Consider the following 10,694-nt stretch of genomic DNA (forward strand, 5'->3'; position numbering starts at 1 on the left):
CAGTCCATGAAAGAGTTGCAATTACAATTACAATGTGCTTTGTATCAGTCAATCTTTGATCTAAAACCATGGATGAATATTATTACAAAGATGTATTCACCATGTCTTTGTGATAGTATATAAAATTGTATTTGTAAACCAGATATTAGCATAGTTATGACCAGGATTAACATGAGAGATTTTAGACCATGACATTTTAGTTATGAGCATAAGAAAAAACATAATGTGGTAGAAGTTACCCTTACCTTACTATTAGAGTTTGGCTATCTTGATAAAATATTCGTTAACCATATTTCTCAACTAGAATTATTTCTTGAAAAACTTATAGAAGTAGCAGAAAATTATCTGGAAAAGTGGAAGGAAATTTACATAAGTTTTATTAGTAGTCTTCTAGATTGGTATGTACATATTCATGAGATGAAAGTTAGACATATAGCCATGATTAATGGAGAGTCCTTTGGACTACACATAGGTGGACTTCTTCATACAAAAATATTCTAAAATTTCGAGGGATCCAAATGCTAGCATTAGATGAGTTTGAAGATTTTAGGTATGATATGGTATTAGTAGCAGAAGAAGAAGAAATGTATATTTACAACAAGACAAAGATCGGTCATTAGCCTTATTGGAAGCCTCAAAATTTCAAAGAAGAAACAGCAGAAATGTACTACAAGGTGAAAGAAGATAGAGAAAGAGATGCAGAGCTAGTAGAAAGAAATGAACAGTACTGGAACAATTTGATAGAAGAATAGCTGCATAACATTGACAACATGATGGAAGCATAAAGAACTGGCAGCAAATTAGTATAAGTTGAATAACATCATGTAAAATAATGTATTGATGTTGACATCAACCTCTGTCAACATCATTGTGGACCATGCCACAATAATAAAATAATGACATAAAAGTAAATAAAGAAAAGAGCTTGATCCATCATGAACTTTTCATACACAAAATATCCTTTTGATTAAGAATGAATAGTGTTAGGCCATTTTCGTTAAAACTTTCTTTAAAAAATTATCCACTTCAATTCAATTCCAGAGAGACGAAACTAACTATCGCATGGTGCGCATGGACAAAGCTTATGACTTGGCAAACAAGTTCTCTTGGGGATATTCTTTGATTCAATGAATGGAGATACCAACTGGCCAAGTGGAAAGGACTCAAACTTCTTCCACATTGATTCCGTTTACTTTTAAATACCAATTAATGATATGAATGACAGTATGTATACATATACAATGTCCAAACGTCCTCCTTCCTCTTATCTAAGTCTGCACAACAAGTGGTTTTGAGACTTCAAATTTGATAATGGGTAGCATGAAAGTCTGGTTATGTATATTTCTGCCTTTGCCTTTCTTTTCGGGGCAATGAAGCCCATGTTCCTTGCTCGTTCTCAAATAACGGCAGCTAACAACAATAGAGTGGTAAACAAGTGTTGAAGGCTAGCAATGAAAGACGGGTTGGAACGTACTTTGAGTCCAAGCGAAGGGAGCCCTAGCAGACTTGATCCACGACATTACTAGTTCTTGGCCATACTCTTCGGAGCTTCTTATCAGCTGAATGTGAGACAATGCCAGGGAGGCATAAATATACTTAAACCCTGCAAATAGTACTTGGCTGTAAGACATAATGTATATAGTCCCCGGAAGCACAACCTGCAACAGGGATGCAACTTATGTTCGGTGAGTAATATAATTCTTGTAATATGTGTTGTGTGTTCATGTGCACCATGATTATTTAGTGAAGTTTCGATGTGATTTTGAGAGGCGAAATTGTTTAGTTAGTTCACTTAGAACATAGGTTTCATAAACATTGATTAGAGCATCAGCCTGTAAAAGGATAAGGTCACCCCTTGATCTTATAAAACACAATTAATATTAACAATGTCATCGGATTAATATGCTAAAATACACCGAAAATATAAGCAGAACAAACGAATAAACATTAACAAGGCAAACTACCTTCTCTGTGTTCTTGCTTCTTGCATGATACGAACACCCGGGAGAATGTCATGCTGAGAGTCTCCTATAGTGGAAATCTGCACCGATCTTACAAATATCTTCTTAAGAGCAAACTTGGAAGGTCACATATCCGCAACAATGTAGGAATAGAAATAGCCAAAACCTCTTTAACAAGGAAGATAACTCTGTTGCTTTTGCAGCTTCCAACTGGTAAGCTCTATAGCATGACCAATGCAGGAACCAACTTTCTAAACTTATATTTTCTGGATGCTAGTGATACATGCTGCACAAGCATTCTCCCTCGATCAAACAACATCGAAGCTCAATCCAAATTTTCATGTTTCGCCAAATGTTTTTCGTATGCTCTTTTGACTCCAGCACAGATGTCACCATAGGAAGTAACTTCCAAAACTTACAACTTGGTTCTACTTTGTGACTATCCATTCGGGCATCTATGCATCCCGTCCTTCATGTGGTGATAGAAGCATAAAGATCTCCCTCTCCTCAATCTTATGCAACTTTATTTGATCTCTAGCAGTCAATAAATATCAAATTCTTAGACACGTCGATTGAAGGACTAGCATCTGAAAACTTTTTCATCTGTTCATTTTTGTTCTCCAAAACATGATTACGGAGAAATCAAAACTGGCACTGTCGGAATAATTAACCATCCATGTGCCTGAAAGAGAAACTCAAAAAGCACAAAGTTTGTTCTTCAATGATTTTGTGACATTTTCATCCTTCTTCCACTACGCTATCATGATCACAAGCTCAAAAGAGTAAAGTAATGGTTATACTTCAGGCTCAACCCCTGCTAACTGCATCTTCCCAAACAAGGCAATGGCCTTCTTGGCCGTTCCGTTAGTTAAATTAGCAGAAAGCATGGAGTTCCATACAGAAACATCCCCTTTAACTTCAAAGTCAATGACTGATTTAGCATCCTTGATACTACTGCACTTAGCATACAAGCCTATAAAGGCACTCGCAAGGCTAAAATTAGACTGATCGAGATGACTCTTTATGATATGTCCATGTAATTCTCTTTCAAACCTCAGAGCTTCCAAATCACCACAAGTGAGGAGAAGTGTCATAAGCGTAATAGAGCTTGGTCCAAGACCTTCTTCCAGCATTTCACCGAAAAGTTCAAGAGCTCGGTCAAGCTGCTTGTTATTGACATGGCCTGCGATCAAAGCGTTCCAACAGACTGTTTTTATCATCAGTTCTCCTAAATACTTTCGCTGCTGAGGCAATATCATGACATTTTGAATACATGTCGATCCATGCACTTGAGATATAGATATTAGGCTCGACGCTAGTCTTCAACGTGTATCCATGGATTTCCTTCCCCTGGCATAGTAGATTAAGATCAGCACAAGCTGCAAGAGCACCGGCAATGGTAATGGAGTTTGGTTGAACTGACTTATGGAGCACATCATTACCAAAGTAACCACTTGATGGGGATTGCATGGACTGGAACACTTTCAAAGCTTCAAAACTAAGCCCAAATTATTGAAATCCGGAAATTAAAATGTTGAACAAAATAATATTTGGGTTCAAATCCATTCGGACCATCTCATAAAGCAACTCATATGCCTCATTTATTTGCCCATTTCTTGCGTGGCCAGCCAATATTGTGTTATAAGATACCGCATCAGGTTTTATGCCATGACTATGCATTACTCTAACAAGTTCTATTCCCTTATTTGCTTCTCCTGCATTTACATAAGCTGCAGCCATCTCATTCCACATAGAAATGCTTTTGCTCTCGGCTTTGGAAAAAATCCTCTCTGCATAATCGTTCATCCCACATTTTGAATACATATCAATTAACGAACCTTCCACATGAACGTTCGCACACAGCTGACGCTTCAGAGCAAATCCATGAACAGCCCTGCCTAAGTTTAAATCTTTCCGGCCTGCACAAGATGGTGATATGCTTGCAACTGTAACAGAGTTTGGATCCTCAGGGAAACATAACATATTATTGAATGCATCCAAAGCATCCACAAAAAAGCTATTCTGAACACAACCGGAAATGATTCTGTTCCAAGTACTAACCCTAGGCTTCAACCCTTCTTCCTGCATCGCTTCCAAATACTGAAGAGCTAAATCAGTCTCTCCATTCCGCGCAAACCCTGATACAAGCGCATTCCAAGAGATCAAATCCTGTTCGACACCATTCACCTGCATGGACTTGAAAACCTCCATTGCCTCTTCAAAAAGACCTTCATTCATGAAAGCAAAAACAAGGGCAGTCCATGAAACTACATCTGTTTCCCTCATTGCATCAAACACAGTCATTGCAAATCCAAAGTGTCCACAATTGGCATAAAAATCAATCCCCACGAAAACATCGGAATCCAAAGCATTCCTTATCATAAGCCCATGAATCATTTTACCAGTCCTCAACATCCGCACCTGAGCACACGCTTTCAAAACCGTAGGCACAACGTATTTATCCGGCATCATGCCCTCATCAATCATCAAGTCAAACACCAAAAACAAATCTTCCCACAGCTCTGACCGACAATATGCGCTTATCAACGCCCCATAAGTGGGTACAGTTCTCTGGGGAATATCGTTGAACATCTTACGTGCATAGTCTAAAAACCCATCACTCTTCGAGTAAAGCATAGCAAGCTTGTTTCTTACCTAACCATTACCCTCAAAAGCATCCAACTTCAGAGCTTGGGCATGAATTTGTCTACAGTCAGACAAAGGGTTGCTTTTCAGTAGTGAAAGGAAACGACCAATTTCAGGACTGGGTTGGGCAGCTATTGGATTGTTGCTGATTTTGGCGGGAAAGGAGATATGGGTTTGTTGGTTTGTTGGGTTTGAGAGTGTGGCGGTGGTGGAAACGCCGGTTGTGGCGGTGGAAGCTTGAAATTTGAACTTGGGTTTGTGGGAATTGCTGGGTTTTTGTGAGAGGGAGGGTTGGGCGAGTAGGGGAATACTAGGAAGTAAAGAAGTCCAAAGAGTTTCCATTTCCAAAACGAAAGAAATGGATAATGAAAGGACAACTCCGCCAAGTAAGAAGAAGAGCAGATGGATGAGGAGGACGAGGACCAACCGAGCTCTGCGGCGAGCGTAGACACACAAAGAAGAGGCGGAGTAATGTAAAATATTCCGAGGTATTTGTCGAAGCGTCCGTTTTACCATCAGAGCGAATTCAAAAGGGGGCAACAAATGTTTGGACCAAAACGACAATACTGCCCTCTAAACTAACGGAATCATGGATGAAATGTGTGAGATTTAACGGAAGAAATGAATTTGGCCGTAAATAAAACTTTAGGGGAGTAATTGGCTGAAATTAAATTCAGAGAGCAAATTAGCAATAGGTTTCAAGTTTACGAGGGATTTCGGCAAATAGGCTAATTATGTAATGGGCTTGTTTTTTCTGCTTTTTGAAGTGTAATGGGTTGGTAAACACGCTCCTTGTTGATAAACATGCTCGCTATTGATAAACACATTCACTTGTCTTATTTCTTCTTCTACTTTTTAATAAAAAAATTTAATATCAATTTTACGCTCTTGTAAATCGATATCTAAGACCAAAACTTATTGTCTGTATGGTAACATGGATTTTCAGAAGACCGCCATGTTTTGGGCTGTAGCTCGTTGTCTGTATCGCTCTTCCTACTAACCAAGGCTTTCTCCTCCGAATTTTCGGAGAGAAAATGTTGGTTGGCTGTGGAAAGGGGTTGCCGTCGAGTTGGGTTGGGTGGTGTGGGGGTTGGGAGGGCATCGATCATTGGAGCCATTCCAGTATCTTTTGCAGCTTTTCATGTCTAAATTTTTTCAATATTTAGATCAAATCCCTTAAACCATCTACAAAGGAGATGTCAAAAGTGCGAAATAGGATAAAAAGACAACAAATTTTTCCAACCAATTCGTTTTATCTGATGTTGACTTGACGCCTCCCATCCCTTGCGTTTGTTTTGACAGCAACGTCAAATCCTTTCCATTTGCATTATTTAATAAATGCATCTCACAATCCACCAATCACATGATGTACCCAGACCAATTTGCATAATTTTTTTACAAATTTTACAACTGTAGAACCCAAAATATATAATTAAAAAATAATTTGACTCATCCTTTGGAAGAATGAAAACTTAGCATCGAACTTCAAAGTGCCATTTCTCAATTGAAATTAGACAATCTAAATTTAACATCTCCATTTGCGAGCAAAACCTAGTTTTACATTTTGGTGATAAGCAACAACGTGGATGGCAGTATTGAACAATATCATCAACATATAGACAACATATCCCAAACATATCAATAACTATAAAACCGGACCATCTATTAGTATTACAGACAAAACTGCGAGCATACAAAATTGTGAGTGTATAGACCATGTACTCACGTTATCTACACTATATATCAAATATCCGTGATATCTACACCGTATCAATAAGGTATCTATGTATGGTGTTTTAGACATTTCACCTTTTCAATAATATGCCATTGGTGCAGTTCTTGTCAATATTTCAATTTCAGCAAGTAGCATTTGTAATCTTTCTATAACATCTAATTTCCCAAATATCTTTGCCATCCTGACTTCATGATACTATTGGATTTGGACAGCACTAAAGTTGAAAGGAAATATTGATAATTTTTGATAATTTAGGTGTGACACCACTAAAATTAAATTCAACCAAACTATATACATCTTGAGGTTAATTGCCCACTTGGAAACCTACTTAGAAATTACATTGCAATTAACAAACTTGTTGCATCACATAATGAAGAAATCAAATAAAATCTATATACAAGCAACATAATCTCGTGGTGTTCAAGCACCTGAATTTCCAATGCCAATTTGTTTTGTTGCATCAAACACCTGAATTTCCAATGCTAATTTGTTTTGTTGCATCAAACAAGCAAATTTTGGTGTCCGCAGTCCCTCGCCCTTCAAACACACAGGAAACTTCCAAGTCTGCATATGATTGGATCCCATGATTGATTTCTTGAGTCACATATCACTATTTATTGCAAGAAGCATTTCAATGACATTGTATTTAAAGTACGATGAAATAGGATTTTTAACACATCATTGTACAATCCCTTGTACAGACATTCATCAAAGACAATTAACTATGAAGCTGCCTAACATATGTTTCCTAATAGAACCATCTTTTCTATATTTGGAAAGAATCCCAAATTTCTTGGTTTGCAGGCAAAACAAAAAAACATGACTAGTTTGCAAAAACATATGGTTAGTTAGCAACAATGTATGACTAGTAACAAGTTAAACTGCTGCAAAACACAGATTATATTCAAATCCTTGAACTAAATCTGAATTTACTAGCAGAAGAAGCTCAATGGACCCAAATACTCAATTCTGGACTTGCACAAGTAGAAATTAAAAAAAAAATTAATATAAAAAAAGAGCTTGAACATAAAAATAAGAACTTACTATTTAGAAGCTAAATTGTGAACGTTAATGGTGCTGTAAATTTTAGAAATACGACGGGTTGGGGGTTTGAGCTAGACCGTCTTCTTTTTTAACCCGAAAATCTCTTGACCAGAGGAACGTGAACCAGCACTAGATTCCACACCAGCCACCAACCTAAAAAATTTGATCATACACAACAATTGTCACCGATCCAGATTCTCAATTCACATTCAATTACAACCAGAATTTCAAAAAAATTAAATTAAATTAAAAAGTGGGGAATTTAGAGGAACGGTAACTACCAACGCAGATAAACGAGACGACTACTATGATGGCGAAGATAGGATGCATGGGGAGGAGGCTGAGTTAGTCCTAGGAGGAAAGTGACATCTTGGAGGAAGACGATGACTTATTCAACGAGCTCAACAAGTTTCCGATGGCTTTTAGTTTCAGTTTTGTGTACTGGGTTTTGACTTTAAGTTAAATAAGAGGCCTGCTTCATATGCCACTTTGTGGCACCATGATCCTGAGAATTGGTATCCGGATTTCACCTGAAGGATGAGAACCTCCTTAAAATGAATTTTAAATATTTTTAATTTTCTCCAATATCTTAACACAACTATTTCACCAAACAATATTGCTTGGAACAAAGTCTAAAGTTAGAGATCTTATATTACACTTTCTTCCTATCCTTCCTTGTTTTGTAATGAACAATATATCAAAAAATCATAGAATATTTTTAGCAAAAAAACAGTCACATATATGTTGCTTACCTCCATACAATTCACATGCCTCATATAACTGTTGCTTACCTCCATTCAATTCACATGTTTGAGTTCTCAAATTCATAATGTTATAGCATATATACAATTCTTCTTCTTCTTCTTTGTCATAAAATGCCAAAAGCACTTGCATTAATCAAATCAACACTTACATGAACAAACAACATGCCAACAAAAATTGACCTGGAAAAACCCGCTGTCGTATGTTTTATTATTTTGCTGATGTGACGTGCTCAAAATAAATGGTTAGTTTAACCCAAGTGTTACATTTTTCATGTATAAATTGATAATGTTCGTGGCGGTGTCATCATCCCTTCTTGTATATACCAGACAAGCAAACAAATCAACAAAACTCAGAAAAGTAGCTCATACATGTAATTATATGAATGCAAAAGGACTCGACATCTTACTTGATAATATCAATGTTCGGGCAAAGATTTATCTGGAGAAGGCTCCTTGGACCTCAGCACAGCTCCCCAAGGGATTGACACTTTGATGTATGTTTGATGGTCAGGGTCTTGCTTGCCTTGTGTGCTGCAATAAGAGCTTGAAGTTAGTTATGAAATGTGTCTTTGTGGGGCCTTAGGTATATAGGCCTTGAGGCTTACAATCAAATGTAACTAAATGCTTAGGCGTGCCACTACTATCTCAGTATCGTAGATGTAGAACAAGTGTGTTATAAGTCAATTGCTTGCGCCCTAAGTTACTTAAACTTCTTGTTATTAAAGGATTGTCGTGGATGATTTAAGTCTACATTAAGTTCTTTTTCGTGCCTTGTAAACAAGGACTTTTAGTTCATGATCTTGTATGTTCGAATGGAGGGAGTCCAGAGCCCCTTAAATCATTTGTTTAGTTCCAAATTGCTCATAATGAAAACATATCTATTAAGTTAACCAGATCCATATGCAAATGAGACTTTTAAAATAGAAAAACAGGTGGAAATAACTTGAATATATGCTGGAGAATGTATTAAGCAATAGATTTACTAATTTAGAAAATAAACAAAGAGCTTCGGGCAAGGTTGAACCTTTTGTAGTCAATTCTCTTTAAATTTACAGGGGTTGTATGCTAAAAATGGATGGATGGTAAACAAGTTTACAAGAGGGAATCGATACTACACCCCTAAGGGAGGTAGCAGAGCTTTTATATTGGACAAGAAATAGCTTTTCTAAGGAACTATCGCTAAAAGAACTGAATCTGGGTTGATTTCAACTTTTGGATGCAAATCTGGCTTGAGAGCAGATTTTGTAAGTTTGTTTGATTGCTGAGTGTCCTTGTCTCTTGGGCATGTCTTTCCTTTTATAGGTAGTTTGGCCAAGCTGCTGTAGCTTTTTCTATTGCCCGAAAGCACTTGAAGGGTAATGAGTCATTAGCTTTTTACTTGTAATGCCACTGGAAAGTGTTCTTTGGCTGCTAGTAGGTTAATCTCCATCACTTGTCACTTTAGTTATAGACACGTGACTTGTGTCTTAGTTGAGAAGGCTTCAGTTTGCTTCTAGGCTCAATGTTAGGCTTTGGGCAAATTTCCCTTAAATTTGGCATCCTTGGGCTTTCCTTCATTTAAGTCCAATATTCAAATAGTAACCCAAACAGTGCCCCCTGTAATCATTGTTGAGTTTGCAAATCGAGGCGTTAATGATGATTAAACAGCCGTCGCAAGCTTTCACTCGAGACTTACGCCATTTAAAACAGCCGTTGGTTAACTAAACCTTTGCATTAACCCATGATTTTAAATGTTAACTAACTATCTACTATATAATCTCCACTTAAATCCTTCGGCCAAGTACCTTAGCAATTTTAATCTTCCGAGCTTCCAAAATCCCAGATTTCTCAAAACCCTCATAATTTCCAGAATTCTCTTGCTTTCAGTGCTTGCCCCTATTCCCATTTTCTTTTCGTTTTCCTTCCAAACTCAATGGCACCCAAAACTGTTCAACATGCATATGAGTCTGGCAAAGGGATCGTTACCATGCACTGCTTGCTTAACGGCCTTCATCGTCTTTGGGCTGGCCTCAATACTTATCTTTTCTTCGAGAAAAAGGGAGTACATTCTCTAGGACTTGCATCGACCTCTAGGGTCCCCATTGCCATGGAGAACAACATGCCCAAGGCAAATTGGTTCACCCTTAACCCATTTTTGGCCAAGGTTGGCATTTCAGCCTCTAAGTGGTCGAACCACCATCGCGGTTTTCCTTTGATGAAGGATGAAGGCTGGACGCAGTGGATAAATGAGCTCGAGCCTATCTTTAAGAAGAAAAGGATGGACAACGACATATATGAGCTGAAAATGCTTTCCAAGACCACTGTGATTACCAAGCCCGAGCTGCTGACCATAGCTCTTCTCTTCTGAATTCGGGGACCATCACTTTCAATTTTAGGATGGGTCCTCTGTCCCCGACCATTCTCAACATGGCTCAAGTCTTCGAGCTAAGGCCCTCGGGCAGATTTGTAGATGTGACCCACGACTGGTCTCCCTTTTCTTGCCCGACTATTGAGAGCTCGGGCACTGTTTATTCTATAACTCAGCTGGAGTACAACTCTTCTACT

General features: G+C 37.9%; 1 long non-coding RNA gene and 1 pseudogene across 1 annotated transcript; both read right to left on the reverse strand.

The window, feature by feature from the left end:
* Window positions 1–1,089: 1,089 nt before the first annotated feature.
* On the reverse strand, window positions 1,090–5,222 carry LOC126631085 (pentatricopeptide repeat-containing protein At1g19720-like; annotated as a pseudogene).
* A 1,397-nt stretch (window positions 5,223–6,619) lies between these two features.
* On the reverse strand, window positions 6,620–8,016 carry LOC126633458 (uncharacterized). The gene is made up of 3 exons (XR_007627058.1): window positions 7,668–8,016; window positions 7,387–7,539; window positions 6,620–6,906 (listed from the first exon to the last, which is right to left on the reverse strand). It is a non-coding gene; the product is annotated as an uncharacterized LOC126633458 (long non-coding RNA).
* Between the last annotated feature and the right edge of the window lie 2,678 nt (window positions 8,017–10,694).

Source organism: Malus sylvestris, chromosome 8 (assembly GCF_916048215.2).
Source record: "Malus sylvestris chromosome 8, drMalSylv7.2, whole genome shotgun sequence".
NCBI classification, from domain to species: domain Eukaryota; kingdom Viridiplantae; phylum Streptophyta; class Magnoliopsida; order Rosales; family Rosaceae; genus Malus; species Malus sylvestris.